Genomic DNA, 23902 nt, shown 5'->3' on the forward strand with positions numbered 1-23902 from the left:
TTAGGCTTTTGTTGTTGTTCTTTGACATCTAAAGGTAGGAAATTGCAATGTACTCAACTCTTGGTATCTTAGAAACGGGCAGCTGTAAAAAACACCTTAGGAAGTAAGCATTTTTAAAAGTATCAAGCTGGCCAGTGTCAGTTAGCTGTGTAGGAGTCAATTCATAGAAAATACTGATATGCCAAAGCAATTTAATCTTATTTCATTTGCAGCACAGCAAGAATAAATGAATATGCCTTTCATATTTTAGCATAATTCACATTATAAACTACAGGCATATAAAATGAATTATAGACATGTAATATGAGGCACAGCATGAAAATGAGAATATGACTTTCATAAACTAGGCATATACACTGCTAAGTTTTTGTTATTTTGTGAATTTATATTATATTTTCCTTTTATATGCTCTGTAGTTTAAAAAAATTCCTTTTCCATCAGTTAATAGGTGATTGAAGAAGAAATATTTTTCCCCCTCTGTAGTTAATACAAAAACACATGAACCTTTTTAGGTTCATATGATGAGCAGATTTAAGTGTTTTTGAATTCTCTTTAGGGAGAAGATCATATTAAAGTGTGTGCTCCCATGAAGAGAATGGGGAGCTTGACATGGCCAATCATTCTCATTTGCTTCATAATCCATTTGTTTGTCTGGTGCCAAATTAATAATCCTTAAAGGAGATGGAGTGGAATGGCATTCAGAATACATGTAAATGTTTCAGTGAAGAATCACACCCATTAGATCCATCACACTCATTAGATCCATTGCACTTTATTCTAAGCAAATTTTCCCTTTTCAAACTGTTAAATAGAGTTAACTGTAGGGAGAGATGAAGCTATTCTTTAGATGAGGAGGAATGGAGGAATCTCGCTTGTCCAGGCTCTGGAAAGTAAATGTATACTATTTTTATCTCATTCCTATGGAATCACAGCAACACTATTCATCACTCATTTCGGATTCCACATCATCAAGTTCTAAATCTTAGTTTGTCATTTGCTTTGTGTGTGTTCCTTCTGCCATTTCCAAGCAGAGGTCTGCTTCATGTCATCATGATTTCATTTTTAAATTATAGGTGAAATCTGCCAGTGTCTCCCTCTCTCTTGGGATGATTCCATATCCTCCTTCTGGTAAAATCTCTTAATCAATTCATGAATCAATCAACAGAAAATAATCACTTTCCCAGTCCAGAATCCTAGTGATTCTAATTCATTTCAAACTCTACAGCATGGAATTGATTCAAAGCTCTCTCCCAAATGCTTTAAACAAGTCATGTCTCACTGGTCCATTACTTAGTCCTTTATCTGCTTTGTTATCCCTTTGCTCTCTCTTACATGGAATTAGAATATTCTCTTCTCTGAGTAGGCCTTCTTGCTTTCCCCTTTCATCACTACCATCTATATATGAAATATCTTCTGCCATATTCTCAGCTAAAATTACTAAATCACTCTGTAGTACTTGAAAATATTGCTTGACATCATTACTAATTTGTTTCCAGAAATTAGCTTATAGTTATTTCATGCATTTGTGTCCTTTATCTCCAAGGATTTAATGCATGATTTTTGAGTTTGTCAAATGACCCAATAATTGGATTACTTAGTATTAAATGAAATACCACACAGAGGGTGTTAATTACTATTACATGAATATAAATTGTATAAGTGCTTTATTATATGGTGCACAAGGTAAGAAGGTACAAGCTGTTAATTGTGAGCATACATCACTGCATTTGTATTTATGATAATAATCTCATGCTATTCCAATCAACAAGGGGCAAGAAAAGCTCAAAACACCATGCATCCATTATTAATTTCTCACTGCATGCAAGAAATTATATGCTAGTAATTATAATAAAATATCAATGCCATCTTTCGTGATTTCATTATGTTTACATAGTAAACACTAAAGACTGTTAATGACAATTATAAGCAATGACTCCTTGATTTAAAACATCTTTATCATTAGCAATGATGCAGATAATATCTTATGAGTAACACATCTGCCACATATATGTGTATATCTGCATATATAATATATACTTTATATTGATATAATGTATAAAATATGCACAGTATTTTAAAAGTGGGCATGTTTTCCATGATAAACAGTAGCAATAGAGGGCTTCTCTAGTAGCTCAGTGGTGGAGAGTCAGCCTGCCAATGCAGGAGACACGGATTCAGTCCCTGATCTGGGGAGATCCCACATGCCATGGAGCAACTAAGTCCATGCGCCACAGCCATTGAGCCTGTGCTCTAGAACCAGGGAGTCACAACTCCTGAGCCACATGCCGCAGCTACTGAAGCCCGTGTACCCTGGAGCCCATGCTCTGCAACAAAGGCGCCACCGCAATGAGAAGTCTGCACACCACGACTAGAGAGTAGCCCCCGCTTAACACGACCAGGAAAAAAAAAGAAAAAGCCTGCGCAGCAACAAAGAACCAGCATACCCCAAAATAAATAGTAAACATTATATAAAGAAATCACTCTTTTCTGTCATTTGTTTCAATAAATGTGTTTACTAATGAAGACTTAAAATACTGAGATTGCACTCTATATTTGGATAAATTTTCAACATTGCCAGCAATATGCAAAGTGAAAATAATATGTTACAGTTTATTAAAGAAAAGAAATCCCCAAATGCAGTTTATAATATAACTTAATATATTTGTAATTTAACAGTGGCATTCCACCCCATCTATTAGTGAAAGTAATATTTTCTCCAAAATCTTTGGAAAATTTTGGTAAATTTGTTATAAAGAGTTGTTTTTTGTCCCTGTAACTTTTGATTCTGAACCTTAGGTGCCTTACTCAGAAGATAAATATTAATTCTCTAATTTCTATAGAAGTTATTAGCACTTGGTTTGTATATTTTTTTAATGGAGCAATTAATATAAATTCAATCCCAATTCTATTTTTGTTTATTCTTTTGAAGTAAATCAGATTTTTAGGAAGTACTTTTTATAAGCAATCAAATTGGCATGATCAGGGGAAGCATGGGATAGACATAGTTCTCACTCTCCAAGAAGTTCAGCTGAGAAGAAAAGAGAAAGAAAGAAAAAAAAAAAACACACGTAATTTAAAGAATATCCCAAGAGAGTGATTGAAGATATTTTCAAGTTCTTACATTCAGAAGCTCTTTATTCAACCTCCATCACAGGCCAGACCCTGCGATAATTCCCGGGCTATGATGGTGAGCAAGAGAAACAGGAGCGGAAGAAGATGGAGTGTGGATGTGTTAGTGAGTGTTTTACCAAGGAAAACTGTCATAGTGATTCTTAGGAAATATTGCCACACAAGAGGCAAAAATTGAGCTGAATTTTGAAGAATAGATAGATTTCAAATCTATAGAGAGTGAGGAGGAGATCTTTCCAGACACCCAGAATATAGTGAACAAAAAGATTCCTTGAGAGGAATTCTGATGTAGGAAAGTCGTCAGGTTATTTGGGAGTGAGAAGGAATTCAGCTGCAGTGGGGAGTTGTAGAGAAGCATGAAGATAAACCTAGAGAAGGCAGAAAAGTAGGCTGAGGCCTGGGTGGGTGGGGCTTAAATGCTGATCTGAAGGAAGCTGAGTTTAGGAGACAATCACTGAAAGATTTTGTGTCTCTTAAACTGCAGGCAATAATCAATGCCTAGTCCCTCTTTAGGGGCTTCCCTGGTGGCTCAGGTGGTAAAGAATCTGCCTGCAATATAGGAGACCCACTTTCAATCCCTAGATCAGGAAGGTCCCCTGGAGAAGGGAACGGCTACCTAAGGCAGTATTCTTGCCTGGAGAATGTCATGGACGCAGGAGCCTGGTGGACTACAGTCCATGGGGTTGCAAAGAGTCAGACATGGCTGAGCAGCTAACTCTTTACTTTCAGTCCCAGTTTGAGCACAATATTTCTTCTTAGCATCTCAGCAATGCAGACTGGCTGCAAGTTAAATGTGTGGCAGAATTATGAAAGGGGTGGGATGGTTGATTAATACATATATTTTCAGGTTGATAAATTATGGCAAGTGAGAGGACAATTTGCTCACATTGGAAGGTTATCTAGAGTAGTTTCAGTAGTTTAAAAAGTGAGCCTAAGCCTCCAACCCTCCCACCTGGCCTGCAACAAATGTGAATGTACTCAGTGCACTGAGAGTGTTAGTAGCTTAGTTGTGTTCAACTCTTTGCAGCTCTTTGTGACCCCCATGAACTGTAGCTCACCAGGTTCCTCTGTCCATGGAATCTCCAGGCAAGAATACTGGATTGGGTCCACAATTCCCTTCTCCAAAGGATCTTCCAAACCCAGGAGTCAAACCCAGGTCTCCCACATTGCAGGCAGAGATTCTTCACTGTCTGAGCCACCAGGGAAGCCCTAGTACCATTGAAATGTATAGTTAAATATGGTTAAGATAGTATGTTTTACATTATGTGACTTTTAACACAATAAAAACAATTTTTTTAAAAAAAAAAATAGTGAGCCTAAAAAATATTTATGAAATAGCTATTAGACTTTTTGCCTGTTTAACTCATACCATATATATACATCTCAAACTGATATGGAAACTATCTATCTACACATACATACCTATAGTTATAATTATTTAATAATTGTAAATTAGAAAGTGTACATTCAGTATTGAATTCTGTATTTTTCAGTCCCTTGCCTTTAAACTACAGTTGTAAAAACATGTGCATATCTAAGCTGTATGTTGCCAAATCTCAACCTCTGTTTACTGGTGCCAAATGGAAACTCAGGCAGAGTTTTGTCTATAGTAGACAAAAGTAACTTTTATTGCTTTGCCAGGCAAAGAGGGTCATAGCAGGCTAAGCCCTCAAAACTGTGACCCACCCTGGAGTGGGTATTGAGGAGTCTTAGGGTACTGAAGGAGAGGACATGATCAGCTTGTGGACCTTTTTTGATTGGTTGGTAGTGAAGTAATTGGGAGTTGGCTTCATCAGCCTTTGGTTTCCAACCAGTCTGCAGTCTACAAGCTTGTAAGCAGCATAGAGTTAACTTCTTCCACCTGCTGGGGGTTTCAGTATCTGCAAAACTGTTCAAAGGACATGGCATCAATTAACTATAATCCCTGAGGAAAAACTAAAGGTCCTTGACTTTGTTTAATGGCTGTATTATTGTTTTGTCTTGCTTGACTTTTTTTCTCTCTCTGTATTTTTTCAGTTATCTCATTAAATTTATTCTTTGACTCAAGTTTCTCTACAAACAAAAGGCAGGCAGAGGACATAGGTATGGGGCTATTCAGAGGGTCTTGCTGAGTGACATTATATTTTTCAAAATATACTATTTGGTTTTAGTTGTTTTGTTTAACTTTATGGAAAAGTTAATAAGCTATATATCTTGTTGGATATGCTTCCTTCACTCATTATTTTGTTGACATATCCATCCCTGTGATTGCATGTTACTGTAACTCACTTATTTTCAATGCAGTATGATATTCCGCAATATGCATGTACTGCTTCTAGATCTTTCCTGTTGAAAGCCATGGTGCTGCGAACTTTCTTCTTTACGCACTTATCTGTGCAGGAGTTCCTCTTGGGCATCTAACTGTAAGTGGAACTGAGGAATTGTAAAATAAGTGAATCACAGGAATTAAGTTAGCTGTCACTTCTGGATTTAGAAATTAGAGCCACATGTGATTTTAGCACAGTCCTTGTAAAGTTTGAGGGACTAAGTTGAATACAGGATAAGGAAAGGGGAAGCAAGGGTTTACTGGGGCACCAACTAGAGCTCTGACCTGAGTTATCTAGGACTACATGGTTTGTATGTAACTTGATTGTTTTCTGAGTTAGAGAAATATAGAAGACTTTACAGAAACATGAGACTAGATTAAGGAAGCTCTACCATGGCTCAGTGGTAAATAATCTGCCTTCAATGTAAGAGACCCAGTTTCGATCCTTGGGTTGGGAGGATCCCCTGGAGAAGGGAATGGCTACCCATTCCAGTATTCTTGCCTGGAGAATTCTGTGGACAATCCTGTGAGCTTGGCAGGCTATAGTCCATGAAGTTGAAAAGAGCTGGACATGACTGAGGCAATTTAGCACGCACCATGCAGGTAGAAAAGTAGTATTCATAGCTGTGTTGCCACTTCCATGATGCTGTCAGCTCCCAGCCTCCATCTGCCGTGGAGTAAGCCTGTGCTGTCACTCGAGGGAAGACTTCCCTGCCCCAGTCATCAATCACTTCAGGCAAGAAGAGAAAGGGCAAAGGGCAGAAAAGGGCAACTCCAGTAAGATGGCCTCTTCAGTCCAGTCACTCAGTTGTGTCTGACTCTTTGCGACCCCATGAACCACAGCACGCCAGGCCTCCCTGTCCATCACCAACTCCCGGAGTCCACCCAAACCCATGTCCATTGAGCCATCTCATCCTCTGTTGTCCCCTTCTCCTCCTGCCCTCAACCTTTCCCAGCATCAAGGTCTTTTCAAATGAGTCAGCTCTTCACATCAGGTGGCCAAAGTATCGGCCTCTTAGATTTCCAGAAATTCTGCCCAGTAACCTGGACTTTCACCTCATTGACCAGTAGTGAATCACTTGGCTGTCCCATCCTCCCCCAAGAAGTATAAATAATGTCTTTTATAAAGCTGGGCATATTGTCACCCCAAATCATACAGGGTTCTGTAGGGAATGGGGAATGGATATTGATAAAGTGATCAGCAATGTGCCCTGGGATGCAGCAAGAGTATAAAATAGGCATTCGTGGTCTTATAATCAAACAAATTGTTTCTGTGTCTAGAATAAGAGAATTTTAGAGGCAAAGATAAAATTTTCATCCCAGAAGTTCAAATTTAGTTTTTAAAAATGAAAGGTGCCCAGAGAAGGGAAATGACTAATCAGTTCACAGAATCACTAGTGACTGATATCTTAAGCCTACATGTCTTGACTCTTGGGCAAGTTTATTTCTCTTTCCTGGTGTATTAGTATTTCTGCCCTTTCTACCTGAAATTCTACATAGCCAGGGTCCACACAAAGTATACTTGGCGTTCTCAAGTTACAAAACGGAAAGAAGTTTTTGAAAGGAGACTATTTATTAAGTTGTAAATGGAATTTAGAGACCACAAGAGATAGCAGAGTGCCCAGGATGGTAATCAGAGAACTGCCCCCAACACTAAAACCCAGAAGACAAAGTCTTGTAGGTGGGGCTGCTTTGACAGAAATTACCTTTAACAGAAAGCACAGCCCACTCACTCTCTTTGAAGTGGAAGTCCAAAATACTGACCGCATTCTTCTTCTGTCTGATCATCTGTCAAGGTTTCTCATTAACTTAATCCAACTGGAAGTCAGCACATGTTACTGTGTTATCCAAACGAGTCAGTTTTCTGGGCAAAGGGTAGGGCAGAGAGAGCCGAAGGACAGATATGGAAGGGTAGACAGATTTCCAGCAGGAAAGCTTATTCCGAGGTCTCTAATAGAAACACTTGCTTATCTACTCAAATATCTTAGGGAACTTCTGGCTCTTGATTTTTCCAGCAGCCTAGTTATCAGCACTCCCTTGGGTTTCTGGGTGACATCCAACTATTGCCTTCTTCCTAGCTCATTCCCCATGATATGAGGGCATCAACCTCTCCCAAGAGGTGAGGATTTCTTGCATTCAAGGTACCTCCCAATAACTATTTGTAGGTACTGGATAAATAGCCACTTGGTAAACTGTCTCAGTGTTTCCATGAGAGTTTTCCATCCTAGTAACTATGCCATAGTTCTTTCAGGATATGAAATAATAGTTCACAGTCTTTGTCTATCAAAGGAAGCCTGTACAGTATCATAGTGAACCACACTCTAGGCTCCCCCAAATAAGGCACAAGATATTTGCTACCTTAAAGCAAACCCAGACTACCACAATATGATATTCCTTTTAAATTCCTTAAAGTGTCCAAGGAGATACCAGGCAAAAATATATTGTACATCGCTGGGGCTTCATGACACAAAGGGACACTTGCCTGAGGAGCCCAAGGACACTGCTATTGATCTCTTAATATTTTGTGATGAAGACAAGTAACTCCAGTGTGAATGTGCAATTTATGCTTTGGTAATACTTCTGGGTTGGGTTATGCCAATGACTTATAGAATTAGATAAATCTCCAAATTAAAATAAAACACTTTTATAGAGAAGGCAATCTGACTTGATTTACAGCTTCTCCTCAAAGGAGCAGTTCCCAGATGGCTGATGTCCTTAAGCACCGTGTTTGCTTCCATTTCCACGATTGTTTGCTTTCTCTTTACACATCTGCGTTTATCTTAGGACCCAGCTGTTGACAGTTATATTGACTCATTAGCATCAGAATCTAACTGGAAACTTACTACTATTTTCCTATGGACTTGCCAGTCTATACTCATAACGTTTTTCCTACCATAACGTCATTAGAAAAGATCAGCCTTCTTGGTTTTAAAAGCTGCGATATTAAATAGATCACAAGTCCATTAATGCTATCAGCATTAATTTTTAGCTCAGATGAGCTCTGATAGGTAACTATCCTCATTTTATATATTCAGGTATAATATATATGATATATAGTTAAGTAAGTATTAAAGTAGATAGAAGCATGTTTAATGGGGCAGATATGTTTAATATTTACATTTATTATTCAATAAATGTAGTTTAATTAATATTTTTTCTCATCTTTGCTTGCATTTCAACATTATAATCACTTTTCTTCTATCATTCAGAATATGGCAGGACAGGATTAAAAGATAAACAGAAAAATGCATTTTTATCTACTCATGAGAACAATTCACAAATCATTTTTTTTTCCTAAGATGTAATTCACATGAAAAGGTCATTTTAGAATTCTGAGGTGCCCACTCTTCCACTTTCACATTTGTGTAGAGATAATGCTAAGTTCCACTCATTATAATAAGAGACATTTGACACCTGCCTTCAGCCATGCTAACCTTACTTTGTAAAAATGTATACCTCAGTATATTTAGAATTTCAACTTTTTTCCTATCTTAGTATTTGTCCAATGGTCTGAACGAGATTTTGAAATCTGCCTGACAGTTGTTGTTCCTCTTGCTTTTCGGTTTCTTACCCGGAGGTGTTTGGAGGATTGAAATTTTCCACCATGAAGTCATACACCTTTAGCATGACCTTGATTTTTTTTTTTTTCATCTGCACTAATGAGACCCTGGGTAGCTCTTATTTAAGGAAGCTGCTTTTGTATGCTTGGCCAAATTAAATTGATCGTAGCTGACTATGAGTAACATATTGTTTTATTTATTTATATCTCTCAGTGCATTCAAAAGGCCTTGAGAAAAACTCTTAGTTGTGTTTTGGGTGTCAAGATCAAGAAGATTATACTGTATGCTTTCCAGTCACCTGCTGGAGGCAATGACCTTGCATTTATTTTAGCAATGAAACTGGATATAACAGGATCACTTTCTCTGCAATAGCTATGGCACGACAAAACAGCAATTTAAAGGTCAAATACTACATGACTTGGTAAACTCAAACTATAGATTCTGCCCCTAACTCTGACCTTGATCTAATAGTGCCAAAAGCTGATAGAAACGGTTCCCCCGGTAATTGCTCTATCTTTTTCCGAGAACAATATATTACAGAAATATTGCCTTAACATACTAGGCAGAAAAGTAAATTATTAATGGCAATTTTCTTAATACTAAATTATAAGTAGCTACCGAATACCTCTGACCACCCACTAAAAATAGTCAGTATACTGATACTTAATGATTATGTGCCTGACACTGCACTGAGAGAAAACTGCATTTGAGTCTTGAGTTGTATAGAATGTCAAACTAATTCAGGGATACTGGCAAAGCACCTTAAAACTTTAGTGTAATCAAGTGTATTCTCTGCTACTTGGTCCATACATGGGGAATGATTCTGGCAAGCCCAAGGGAGTCCTAAGATTAGGCAATATAGACTGTTTGAATTGCTTTTGTCCTAAAATATGTTGGGGGAGTAATGGGGAATAGTGGGACTTCCTTGGTGGCTCAGACAATATCTGCATGTAATGCAAGAGACCAGGGTTCGATCTCTGTGTCGGAAAGATACCCTGGAGAAGGAAAATGGCAACCCACTCCAGTATTCTTGCCTGGGAAATCCCATCGACTGAGAGCCTAGCAGGCTACACTCCATAGGGTCTCAAGAGTCAGACACACTTAGCGACCAGCACACTAATGGGAGATAATAAAGGACGGGATAAAATTCAGTGCCCTTGTTCACCAAAGACTCATGGTTTATTCTTGTATGGAAAAAAGCCTCTGCCATTTTATCTACCCTCAAGAGACAATCAGAGCATATTGAGAACAATCATATCTGATTAATTATGTTCTAGGGGAGAGTGAAAAAGTTGGCTTAAACTTCAACATTCAGAAAACTAAGGTCATGGCATCCGGTCCTATCACTTCATGACGAATAGATGGAGAAACAATGGAAACAGTAAGAAACTTTATTTTCTTGGGCTCCAAAATCACTGCAGATGGCGAGTGTAGCCATGAAATTAAAAGACACTTGCTCCTCAGAAGAAAAGTTATGACCAACCTAGACAGCATATTAAAAAGCAGAGACATTACCAAAAAAGGTCCATCCAGTCAAAGCTATGGTTTTTCCAGTAGTCATGTATGGGTGTGAGAGGTGGATTATAAAGAAAGCTGAGCGCTGAAGAATTGATGCTTTTGAACTGTGGTGTTGGAGAAGACTCTTGAGAGTCCCTGGGACTGCAAGGAGATCCAACCAGTCCATCCTGAAGGAGATCAGTCCTGAGTGTTCATTGCAAGGACTGATGCTGAAGCTGAAACTCCAATACTTTGGCCATCTGATGCAAGAACTGACTCTTCCTTTGAAAAGACCCTGATGCTGGGAAAGATTGAAGGTGGGAGGAGAAGGGGACGACAGAGGATGAGATGGTTGGATGGCATCACCAATGCGATGGACATGAGTTTGAGTAGGCTCTGGGAGCTGGTGATGGACAGGGAAGCCTGTTGTGCTGCAATCCATGGGGTCACAATGAGTTGAACATGAATGAGCAACTGAACTGAACTGAGAAAGTAAAAATAGTGGGGTTTTTTTGTATTTAGTTTTTTTTATGCACAGGGATGATTGGAAGCTAAATGATAACACCACATAAACAATACTGCATATTCATATTTATGCCTCTCATGCTTGTCTCATAAGACCTATAGGGACTGTCTTCACTACACAGGTGACATTTCCACATTTTAATAATGGACAACAATTTTTCCTCCTTTGTCAGTGCTAGGTGCGTCATCCTCATCTGAGGAAACCAAAAGTAGTCTCTGTGAGGTTTCTTGTCAGTTTATATATACTGAGTATGTGTGCCAACTTTATTTCCTGAAAAAAATATATAAAGGATGATACTTGCATTCTTTGAGTGGTGCTTCAAGTTGAGTCCAGAAAAGCATAAATGTAACATTGCATTACATTAGAAAATACCCTGATGCTGGGACAGGTTGAAGGCAGGAGGATAAGGGCACAACAGAGGATGAGGTGGTTGGATGGCATCACTGACTCAATGGATATCAATTTGAGCTCCGGGAGATGGTGAAGGGTGGGGAGGTCTGGCACGCTGCAGTCCATGGGATCGCAAAGTGTGACACAGCTGAGTGACTGGACAATAACAACATTGCAAAGGGGCACTTGCCTTCTTCCTGGAAGAAGGAAGAAAGTGAAGAGGGGAGAAATCTGTAAGAGCATGTCTGAAAATTAGTCAGGGATGCCAGCCCCCTGAAAAGGCACTCATGAAAGAAAAAATTCCTTATAAATTTGAAAGATTTTACGTTATTTTAATTTTATATCAGTTTTAAATATATGCTGAATTGTTTATGCCATCTGCTCTACAGATATCTGTTGGAAGAATAGTTGATCAAACTGCTAAGAGCATCTGTTTGATTTCATTAAGTTTAAAGTTCACATTTCAATCACAGTGGAAATACCCTAAATCTTAAAGAGAGATTTTGGTTTTCTTGTGGTTCAGGTGAAAGCATCTGGCTTTTCAACTTCCAGCACAATTCAAGGTAGTTATGATACCATTAGGGCCTCTCAGGGGGCGTTAGTGGTAAAGAACCCATCTGCCAATGCAGGAGACTTAAGAGATGTGGGTTCAATCCCTGCGTCAGGAAGATCCTCTGGAGAAGGGCATAGCAACCCACTCCAGTATTCTTGCCTGGAAAATCCTGTGGACAGAGGCACTTGGGAGGCTACAGTCCATAGGGTCGCAGAGTCCGATATGACTGAAGTGACTTAGCACACACATGCATGATAACATTATAGAATAGAATACTATTCCAATACTGTTTTGAAGTCAGTTAGGTATTTTTCCTAGATTCCATTAATATCAATCACTGCTAGATGTCTGTGATACAAAGATGGTTAGGAAGCTTTGGTTATACTGGTGAAGGCTACCAGAGAAACAGGTGGCACACTGCAATCACATGATAAGTGATGGGTTATACAGATGAGAAGCTGATTTGCAGAGATAAAGGTAGATGTTTGAGAATGTTTGAAAGTGAACTGCATCTTGAAAGACTATAGGAATGGCTTTGCCAAAGGGGAAGGAAGCCAGAGCACATACTGAGTCAGAGAAAACTACCTATGTAAAGGCATGGAGGAGAGAGAACTGGCTTGTTGGGGAATTGCAAGTAGTTTAGGGTGGCGAGAGCTGTCTGGGTTTTGGTGTAGGGGGTAACAAAGTTAAGGAGTGGGACTGAAAAGAGACATAGAAGTGATGTCAGCTTGGTGTGATCCCCTTGGTACATTTGACTTAATTTTGAGGCTATGAGAAAGCTTTAAGCATGTGTGTACATAGATTGAATGTGCTGCTAAAGAATGGACTAGAAGGGACTTAAAGTAGAGATAGTAAGTAGTCATTTGTGTCGCGTGTGTGTGTGTGTGTATGTGTTAGTTGCTCAGTTGTGTCCAACTCTTTGCGACTCTGTGAACTGTAGCCTGCCAGGTTCCTCTGTCCATGGAATTCTCCAGGCAAAAATACAGGACTGGGTTGCCATTTCCTTCTCACATTTGTGTCTTAATGTGTAATAATCCAGACAATAAAAATGCAAGTAAAATGAAACATTCTTTCATTGAGGTGAAGAAAAGGAGCTTTAGTGTTCACTTCTGTAGCACACACATAAAATTAGAAGGATACAGATATTAGCATGGCCCCTTCACAAGGGTGACATGCACATTCCTGAAGCATTCTATATTTTTGCAACTGTGTGGGGTGGTGGATGTTAACCAACTTATTGTGATAATCACTTCACAATAGATACATATATCATTATATTGTAAACTTTAAATCAATGCAGTGTTATTTATCAATTATCAAATTTGGTATTGTTTAGTCCCTAACTTGTGTCCAACTCTTTTGCAAACCCATGGACTGTAGCCACCAGTCTCCTCTGTCCATGGGATTTCCCAAGCAACAATACTGGAGTGGGTTGCCATTTCCTTCTCCAGGGGATCTTCCCAAACCAGGGGTCGAACCCATGTCCCCTGCATTGGCAGGTGGAGTCTTTACTGCTGAACCTGATTATCTCAGTACAGCTAGAATAAAAAGAAAGGAGCTTTATGTTCTGTTCAAGAGAGAAAGTAGACAATAAAAGAGACCCTAACCAGCTTTAGGAATAAAGCAGCAGAATCGAAGTCTAAGAATGGTAAAAGAACAGAAGGGTTAGTTTAGCATTAACCACCACTTACAAGATGATAGCACCTAATTATGACATAATGTCCATCACAGAAGTATAATTTGATTTTTAAAAACTTAGAAAGGGAAACAACTGGCCAGGGTCATGATCCTGGAAGAAGTACAAAGAAGCATGGCTATTAACGATAATAGCATGACTATTAGCAATGTCAAGTTGTTTTCCATATTGTAAAAACATGATTTTAAAAAAAGGATTTTTAAAAATTGTTGTTTATGTATGTTTGGTTGGTTTTCTGTAATAAATGGGTCTCCCTGATGGCTCAGATGGTAAAGAATCTGCCTGCAATTCAGGAGACTCCGGTTCAGTCCCTGGGTCAGGAAATGTCCCTGGAGAAGGGAATGGCAACCCATTCCAGTATTCTTGCCTGGAGAATTCCATGGACAGAGGAGCCTGGCAGGCTACATACAGTCCATGGAGTTGCAAAGAGGTGGACATGACTGAGCGACTAATACTTTCACTTTCACTTTTTCTGTTATAAATATGTACTTTCAAGCCTGCTGGCCTGAGAACTATGGTAGAGTGGATGATAAAGTGGAAACAGGTACTGTTTATCTGCTCTCTCTCTTTTTATATTTATTTGGCATCATCAGGTCTTAGTTGTGGTGATAGGTGTGGCACAGCATGCCCCACAGCATGTGGAATCCCAGTTCCCGGACCAGGGATCGAACAAGGTCCCCTGCATTGGAAGGCAGAGTCTTAACCACTAGAGCTCCAGGGAAGCCTCTTAGCTGCCCTTCTGTATGGATGCTTTGGGTCCACCTAGTGGATAGAAGGGAACTACAATATGGAGTCAGTAAACTGAGCTGGGGGATTTGGGAACAGTGGGTTTCCATGCTGGTAGGCTTGGTTTAGATGAGTTCTGTTTGGACACACAGAATTTGGGACATCTTTTTAAAGCCAAGTAGAGGGCATCCATGTAAATTGTTAGGGCTAGAGGAAAGGGGAGTGGTCTCTTATTTTGATAAATCATATTCAACTCTGTTCACCTAAGTATTGAGAGTAAACTAGATTTGTTTGGAGTTTGTTGCTTATTTTACGGGAAAAGGCATCATGGAAGAGAGAACTAGGTTAACAAATAAATAAGTGATTGAAGTGAAACCTGTCATGTTTTACTCGTGAATAAAAATATGTGATTGAAGTGAAACCTGTCATGTTTTACTCGTGAATAAAAATATGTGAAGTGAAACTCCTGCTTAGTCTAGTAAATGGCATCAGTGCCCCTGTGATTTATATGTTGTTATTTATATGTTGTTAGGATAACAAAGGTCCATTGCTCATGAACATTTGTTTTCTGGAACTTCTTTCCTTTTCAAATGGTCCACTTTGTTAACATCTGGAGTACATGACAAGGCTCAGTTGTTTTTCTTAAACTTTCGGGACAACCTGTTGGCTTTGAGATATGTGAATTCTGTTTCTAGTTTAGCTTTAATCCCTTGTTTTGTGTTCACGGGTATATATTTATCATTTCTTTAAATTTCAGGGTAGACCATTGCCTTTGAAAATCTCTTAGTTCACTATGGAATTTGTCTTTAGAAATGTCTTACTTAATTATGAGATAAAATTTTTCCTGTATCGATAATGTTATCAAGATCAGTAGTTTAACCAAAATTTCCTGTCCCTTCTTATTCCTGTGATTGTATTACCATTCTGAATACTAATTTTTCTTCACCTTTATTGTCTACCTCTGAAAGTTCTGTATTTATACTTTGTCAAAATATTGATTCATTTTACTTGTGTAATTTACTCCTGCATAATGTGGCTAACAAAATATGGAGAAAAACACATAACTCTGAATATATTCAGATTGGCATATATAATTGAGATCCTCATGCAACCATGACATTATCAATGTGTAGTGCTGACTAATAATAATAATAACACTAATACTATCATTTATACTTTCATGGCACCTATTGGTTTACAAAGAATGTCAATACATTTTATGTCTTCTCATAAAGCTACCTTATGTCTCTATGGTATTAATGTCATTATAAACATAATTAAAATTAATATTTTTTCCCTTATGACTTCTATTCCTACTCTCCCTACCCGTTGCTCAGATTTCACCTTTATCATAAATGATGCTCTGGGATTTACTTTTTTGAGTGCTATTCTTTTCTACCCCAAGTTTCTATAAACTTTTCTATTCCTTATATGGAGATGGTAAGGAGTCTGCATGCAATGCAAGAGACCCAGGTTCAATCCCTGGGTTGGGAAGATCCCCAGGAGAAGGAAATGGCAAACACTCCAGTATTCTTGCCTGGAAAATCCCATGGATGGAGGAACCTGGCAGGCTACAGTTCATGGTGTCACAAAGACCCATTCCTTCTATGGAGACATATATTTTTTATTTTTTATCCTTTTCCAGCCTTCAAGTGTGACTCTTCACTAACCCAGCATGCCACCTCACTCTAAAAAAAAATAAAGGATACAAAAAATCCTTTGAACCATTACTTTCTAACCAATAATACATTTCCAATGATAGCCAAAGGCAAGCCATGAACCATTCCAAAGCAACAGCAATCTGTCTGCGCCTCATCATTCATACCTGACTCCAGTCCTATATCTTTTCAGTTGAGAGAGTCTATTTCTGACATTTGCTTTCAATTTTATGGCATTGAAGTTTTAAGTTAAGTTGCTCAGTCGTGTCCGACTCTTTGCGACCCCGTGGACTGCAGCCCACCAGGCCCCTCTGTCCATGGGATTCTCCGGGTAAGAATACTGGAGTGGGTTGCCATTTCCTTCTCCAAAGGATCTTCCCAACCCAGGGATCGAACCCAGGTCTCCTGCATTGCAGGCAGACGCTTTAACCTCTGAGCCACCTATCTTTCTCTAAAGAAATCATCTTGGGATGCTCCTCCTGCCTTCTCTGCTTGGGGCTATCATGCAGTTTCAGAGTCTGAGAGTCAAGCCTGAACCTTATTGGGGCCAGCCAAGGGAACCTCAGGCCACAGAAAGAGGTTATACTGACTTTAGGTAGTGTGAAAATCATTCAGTCGTGTCCAGCTCTTTGTGACCCCATGGACTATACAGTCCATGGAATTCTCCAAGTCAAAATACTGGAGTGAGTAGCCTTTCACTTCTCCAGGGGATCTTCCCAACTCAGATCAAACCCAGGTCTCCACATTGCCAGCAAATTCTTTACCATCTGAGCCACCAGGGAAGCCCTGGTATACAGGTAGTGTAGTGTACAGGCATTTAAATCATGCCCATCCAGAAAATGTCACTGATTTTACTTTCTTACCTAAAATAGACTCAAGATAATTTCTAGCATCTTAGAAGATGTGGGAGAGACTTTTGAGTAGGCCATTTCTTGTCTTGATTCTCTGGTTGGAGAATTTGGGACTCTCCTTCCAAACCTCATCTGCAGTCTGATGGAAGTTGGTACCACTGAGGTTTACCACTGCTTCTCCACTGTCTGGAGAACCTAGTGGCGCAGTACTCCCTGGGACAGCACACAGGTTGCACACTATGTTACACCCTTTCTAGGCAAGCCTTGGGTCCACGGACACCTATACCCACAGCCAAACTCACACAGGTGGTTTTGTTAACCCATGGCACTAGTGCCCAAACCAGTTGAACATGAAAGACTGTTTACTCATCAGAGCAGATTAACCGTTTTAGAACTAGCTTGGGAAAATTTGGCATCAGTCATGGAAGTGAGGCACAAGAGAAATCATTAAGCTTTGAATATTTACTTCTTTTTTTTTCCTGAACAGTCCCTATAGACTGAGAAATACATGCTATTAATTGTTAAGGCCTTCTCTAGCTGTGCTAGTAAGTCGTGGAGTTGTTTCCTTCCATATCAGAGGAAGTTTAAGAGGACATATACGTGAACTGTCTGGTTGTGTTCCTTCAAGTCCACCAGTTTGTAACAAATTTGGCAAATTTGGTTAAGATGATATAGATCAGTCTTCTTCAGGAATTGTACTAAGCAGTGTTTCTTAGGAAGCACTGATTATCATGTCCCACGCCCATAGTGGTTAAAATTGTGGGTTGCATTGGCATTAGGTAATTTTAGAATTGGAAATAGGTAAGAATTCTACCAAAAAAATTTAGGGACACTTCATCTCTTGTAACATTTGCCTTTTTATTATGATATTTTTTTATTGTGCAGAACTAGAGTAAAAACTGCTTCTTTCCTAAAACTAAGATAACCTTAGTTTTCTTCTCCATGCCATAGGAAAATAGCTAGAATATGCTCATTAGCATATTTTTCAAAGGAATCTCCTGAAGTTCAACAAGAACTTATTTCACATCAACATTTTCTTTGGATAGTAATGCCATGTTGAGTATGGGATGATCGTGCATGTATTTTTTTTCCAATTTATAGAATTGAAAGGAGCTTATCACAGATGGGAATTATGTCTGAATCACCATTTTCCTAGTCCTTTTGTAAGCTGGTAGAACCAAGAGCTGGAAAAAAAAGAAAAAGAGAAAGTAAAACAAGCTGTTTCAAACTCTCTCTTTTTTTGGTCTGTTTTATAGTTTGTTTGCTTACAGATTTCCAAGTCAGTCTGTATGTGAATTCAGGGATATGGCTGAAGGAAGATAGTCTGAGCCTTGAAAAGAAGAAACTCTTGTCTCTCTCCCTCTCACATACCCTCCCTTTCTCTTTCTAATATGCATAGACACACACACACACATACTCACAATGAAATGTAATGTGATTGGAGAATTGATTTATTATACAGAACTGAGACTCTAGCATTTAACCATTCTAGTACTAGTAAGAAGTATATTTGGTTTGTTTCTACTGATCAAGAAATATGTTTCGCCTTAAGTACTATTGATATTTGAATTTTACGTGAAGTTGTAGGTAAGATCAAGCAGTCCACATGTTATAAAACTTACATTTGTATAAGGCTTGTGTAGATTTAGAAGCCAAAGCAAGAGTATTCTCTCAGATCAGTACCTCTGATGCACAAGCCATACATGCTACGAAAACACTACAGAAATGCATGGCATTGGATAAGAGCTTTAAGTTGTGGACCTAGAGATTGTCATACTAAGTGAAGATCGTCATATGAGTAAACTAAGTCGAACAGAGAAAGAGATGTATTGTAGTATGATATCCTTTTTATGCGGAATCTACAAAGAAATGATAAAAATGAACTTATTTACAAAACAGAAACAGACTCACAAGACTTATAGAAGGAGCTTATAGTAACCAGCCAGGAAGGATGGGGGTAAGGGATAGTTAGATGTTGGAAATCAACATGTACACACTGCTATATTTAAATGGACCTACTATGTAGCACAGGGAACTCTGCTCAATGCTCTGTGGCAGTCTGGATGGGAGGGGATCTTGGGGGAGAATGAATACATTTATATTTATAGGTGAGTCCCTTTGCTGTCCACCTAAAACTATCACAACATTGTCAATTGGCTATATTGCAATATAAAATAAAAAGCTTTTTTTAAAAAAAGAGCTTTAAGTTGTGGGTTAGACTTCTAAAAATAACTCTAAGTGCTCAATACCTTCTGCCTTTTGCACAGCCTTACAACAGCAGAGAATTTCCTAGGCTTATTTTATTAGATTGCATAATCAATACACCGAGTTCTAGCATTGATTGTAATTGAAGGCTTTATTTGTTTGTCTGCAATTTAAGGTCTTCTGTTTAGAATTAAATAAGATGTACTGTTGCTGATTTATGTAATTACTACTTTGCTGTAAATAAGATGAATTTTTAAAATATTTTTCTAAAGTAACACAATAATTTTAACTGATGTCATTTATCTTTCAAAGTTGTGATTGAAATAGCCTGAGCATAGGGAAATGTTTTTCTATATAATTTAATTAGACATTGATCTAATAAGAGTATATTTCCCTGAAACAGATAACTTGAGGGCAATGCTGAGCAATACAGATTATAGTGGCTGGCTTTATCATTTTACCTAGATATATTGTAATAATAACTTGACTTGTACTATCACTTTCAGAATGGAAATAGTTTAACCTGATCATGACTGACTTTTTCCCTCTTAAATACCTAAATATGAACAGAGTACAGAATGGCAATTATTATACTATAGCTTAAAACGCAGTGTATTTGCAATGAGCAAATGGAGAGGTACTGCTTCTTACCATGAGACCACGAGCAAGTTAACAAAACTTTAAACTTCATCCTCAACAGTAAAATGAATATAATGAAGGCTGCTCTATCTACCATAAAACTATTGTGATAATCACAAAGACAAATTAAATTCTAATTGTAAGAGACCTATATAAGCTGAACTCGGTGGTTTTGTTGTTGATGGTGGTGATGTTATGATTATTATTGTAATTATGCAGCTATAGTGGAAGTGATACTTGCAAGCATGTAGAGACATGAGAGCTTCATTTTGTTTTTTAATTCTTAGACAGATGAGTTGAGACCTTAGGTATATTGTTCCTTGCATGTTAGATTAAAATGAAATTGGGTAGCCTGAGTACTCTCATTTATGTAACTATTTGTTTATTTACTTATATGTTTTTACATTTTTATCTTATCACCATGGAGATTCTGAAACTCAGTTTGCTTATAAGTGGATAGACTAAATTTTTGCCCAAGTCTCATACAATTATAACTTTCTATGAATCTATGGATAAAAGTCAGTCTACCATAAATATGTTTAATGGGTTGAAGTTTTTATTTACTTCACTGTCCCTTCTTACAAGTGGTGGTGGAATCCCTCGTCCAGTAGCAAATCCAGATATAAAAAGAAAAAGCAGAGAAGTTTATTTACCATACCATCCAAATTACATGGATATGTTAAATGTTAAGAGCAAATTTTACTATGACTAAGGTGGGATTCAGAGTAAAAAATGAAAGCCTGACTTTTGTGTTAATGGAAAAGCTCTGTTTTAACTTCCACATAAATAACAATTATTAAGTAAACTTCTTGGCAGCTTACACATTTCTTTTTCCATGGTCTAAATTTTTTTATATTTTAATGATACTTGTTTCTGAACATTATATTTCAATAAAATTCTTCATGACTTACATGTTTGTAAAGAGGTTAAAATTGTACCTAGCAATAGGAAATGCTATAAACAGGTTTGTTAAATTAAGACACACACACATACACAGCCTATTCATAAATTTAGAGGACTATGTTATGTGGAAAACACATAAACATCTTATTCCGTATCCACCTTTTTATATACAGCCACTTTATGCGTCAGTCTTTTGTATAAACAGATTGATTTAACCTGCATAAAAAGCAGATTCTTTCTGCAGTCCACCACCTGCCATACAAATTGACATATGTGCAAATTATCTAGAAAGAAAATCTAATTCCTTGTTTTTATATGGCAACATAAATAAATTGCATATTTAGTAAATTTTATAATCTAATAATTAATAATAACCACTCAAAGGCTATGCTCAACTGGAAAAATATTCTTTACACTCTGTTTCTTTTATGTCTCAGGTAGCTACTTTTCTTATTAAGAGCAGAAGTTTGAGCCTAGCAAAAAGATTATGATTCTTCATTTCACTTTAATTTTAGTCGTTTTTAGCATTAGTAAGATACTAAAACCTCTAATTAGCAGAGTTAAACAACTTGAGAATGCCATAAACAGGAGATGATCTGCTAATTGGAAATAATCAGTGCAGGGCTGCTTTGCTAAAACCCATACAATTAATTTAACGCACGTTTGTTGTTCAGTTACTAAGTCATGTCTGACTCTTTGCGTGCATATTAAATAAAAGCACTTAGAAAATGACATCAATTGCTTATTTTACTTCAGCCACGTGCTGAGTGACAGTACATAGCATCAGTTACTGTTTCGTGTTGAATTTGCCTCCCGACGTCACCTGCACCTTCCAACTCTCTGGAGGATTAGGTCTCAGACAAGGATTTCCTTTCACAAAACTCCTTCCTATTAGACACCTTAAGTCTCAGACAAGGATTTCCTTTCAAAAGACTCCTTCTTATTAGACACCAAGATAGTTTGCTCCATCCTTGGCTATGGGGATAGGAGGAAAGGAGGAGAACTCTTTGAGAGTTCTTGGCCAATAGGAAAATATGAAAGTGAAATACAACCATATAACCAAGCCATCTTTATTGACCTCAGATGCTCCAGGGAATTTTCCCTCAGAGGTCTTCTCTGATGAAAACCTGAGATAATTTTTTTCCTCTAAATTCCCTTAAGGTGCAGTAGAGATTTCCTTTTCCCTTTGCAATGAAAGTATGTACATACTGTAAAGAATTTCTGGGTACAGTTATGTTCTTAAAGTGCTTGAAAAATCTGCATTATAATTATCATGAATTTTACTCATATAATGGTTATGAAATACATGGCTATGATCTTTGAAATGGAGAGGATCATACTATGCTTCAGCAGACTTGTAATTGCATTCCAACTTTGTCGCCTACAAGTGTGTAACTTTGAAAAAATTTCTTTTTTCAAGAAATTTAATTTTTCCAAGCTTTGTATTCCCTCCCTGTAATAACAATATCAGGTTTCAAGAATTTTATATGGAGCAATGAGATGATGTAATGCTGGTGGTTTAGTCACTAAGGCATGTCTGACTCTTGCGACCCCATGGACTGTAGCCCACCAGACTCCTCTCTCCATGGGATTCTCCAGGCAAGAATACTGGAGTGGGTTGCTATTTCCTTCTCCAGAGGATTTTCCAGACCCAGGATTGAACCCAGGTCTTTTGCAATGCAGGCAGATTCTTTACCAACTTAGCTACAAGGAAGCCTGAGATGATGTAATAGTACCTTGCAGAGGTAAATGTTCTGTTTATGCTAATCTCTTCCATTGTTCCTTTATATTTATGTGTATATAAAATATATTTACCAATATTTATTATAGAAAATATGTAAAATACAATTCCTTATATTTACTTGTGCAAAGAGGTACAATGAAATATTTTTCTTGAAATGCTAATTCTAATAAAAAAATCACATTTAAAATCTTGAAATAATGTCCAGTTAGTGCCTTTCTATAAGTGTTAATGAATTCTTAGTACAAAAATTGGCGTTAATAGACATGCCAAATTTAAAAGTAATTTATTGATTTGTTTAACTTTTATTTTAAAATAATGCACCAACATTTTTGGACTCTGTGGGAGAAGGTGGGGGTGGGATGTTTAGAGAGAACAGCATCGAAACATGTATATTATCAAGGGTGAAACAGATCACCAGCCCAGGTTGGATGCATGAGACAAGTGCTCAGGCCTGGTGCACTGGGAAGACCCAGAGGAATCGGGTGGAGAGGAGGTGGGAGGGGGGATCAGGATGGGGAATACATGTAAATCCATGGCTGATTCATGTCAATGTATGGCAAAAACCACTACAATATTGTAAAGTAATTAGCCTCCAAATAATAAAAATAAATGGAAAAATAAATAAAATAAAATAATGCACCAACATTTAAAAAATGTGAGGAAAATATCCATAATCTAAATCACTGTTAAACTTTAATTTATAAACCTACTTAATGCAGACTTTGTATTTTGTTATCACTAATGAAACAAGAAAGAATTCAAAGGATTAACTGACCAGGGAACATGCCTAAATCAAGCTCTTAAAATGACCAGCCATCATTCTGTTTATGTTAGCAACAATTTAGTTATTCAGTTACTTTATATTTTTTGCTAAAAATAAAGTGTTTAAACTCTCCTGTAATGCAAAAGGTTTGATGCCAAAGGTGCAAATGTTTGTAAGCATTGTAAGCAGATCATAACACTACGAATAAGAAAAATAAATTTCCCCAACTGACATAATACATGTGACTGTATATCTGATTTTTTTTATGTCATTGCTAAAATTCATGGCTTTGGATTTATTTGGGAATATTACTATCAAGAGTACAAATATATATTCCAAGAATTCAAGAGCCTCTATCATGTGACTGGAAGAGAAATAATCCACTATTTCCTCAAACTGAAAGTCACTCAGTTGTGTCCGACTCTGCGACACCATGGACTATACAGTCCATGGAATTCTCTAGGCCAGAATACTGGAGTGGGTAGCCTTTCCCTTCTCCAGGGGATCTTCCCAACCCAGGGATTGAACCCAGGTCTCCCACATTGCAGGTGGATTCTTTACCACCTGAGCCACAAGGAAAGCCCAAGAACACTGGAGTGGGTAGCCTATCTCTTCTCCAGGGGATCTTCCCAATGCAGGATTCGAACTGGGGTCTCCTGAATTGCAGACATATTCCTTACCAACTGAGGTATGAGGGAAGCCCACAGTACTTTTAAAAATACAGTGCTAATGTTACATAGCAAAGTTGATAGGTCAC

General features: G+C 37.9%; 1 protein-coding gene and 1 non-coding gene across 2 annotated transcripts in view; both read left to right on the forward strand.

The window, feature by feature from the left end:
• HCN1 (hyperpolarization activated cyclic nucleotide gated potassium channel 1) overlaps positions 1 to 23902 on the forward strand; it is a 436789-nt gene that overhangs the window by 267409 nt on the left and 145478 nt on the right. The gene's annotated exons all lie outside the window — the stretch shown is intronic.
• On the forward strand, positions 13060 to 13162 carry LOC122683976. Its single transcript, XR_006337886.1, has one exon. It is a non-coding gene; the product is annotated as a U6 spliceosomal RNA (small nuclear RNA).

The sequence above is a fragment of the Cervus elaphus genome, chromosome 25 (genome assembly GCF_910594005.1).
Source record: "Cervus elaphus chromosome 25, mCerEla1.1, whole genome shotgun sequence".
Taxonomy (NCBI): Eukaryota; Metazoa; Chordata; class Mammalia; order Artiodactyla; family Cervidae; genus Cervus; species Cervus elaphus.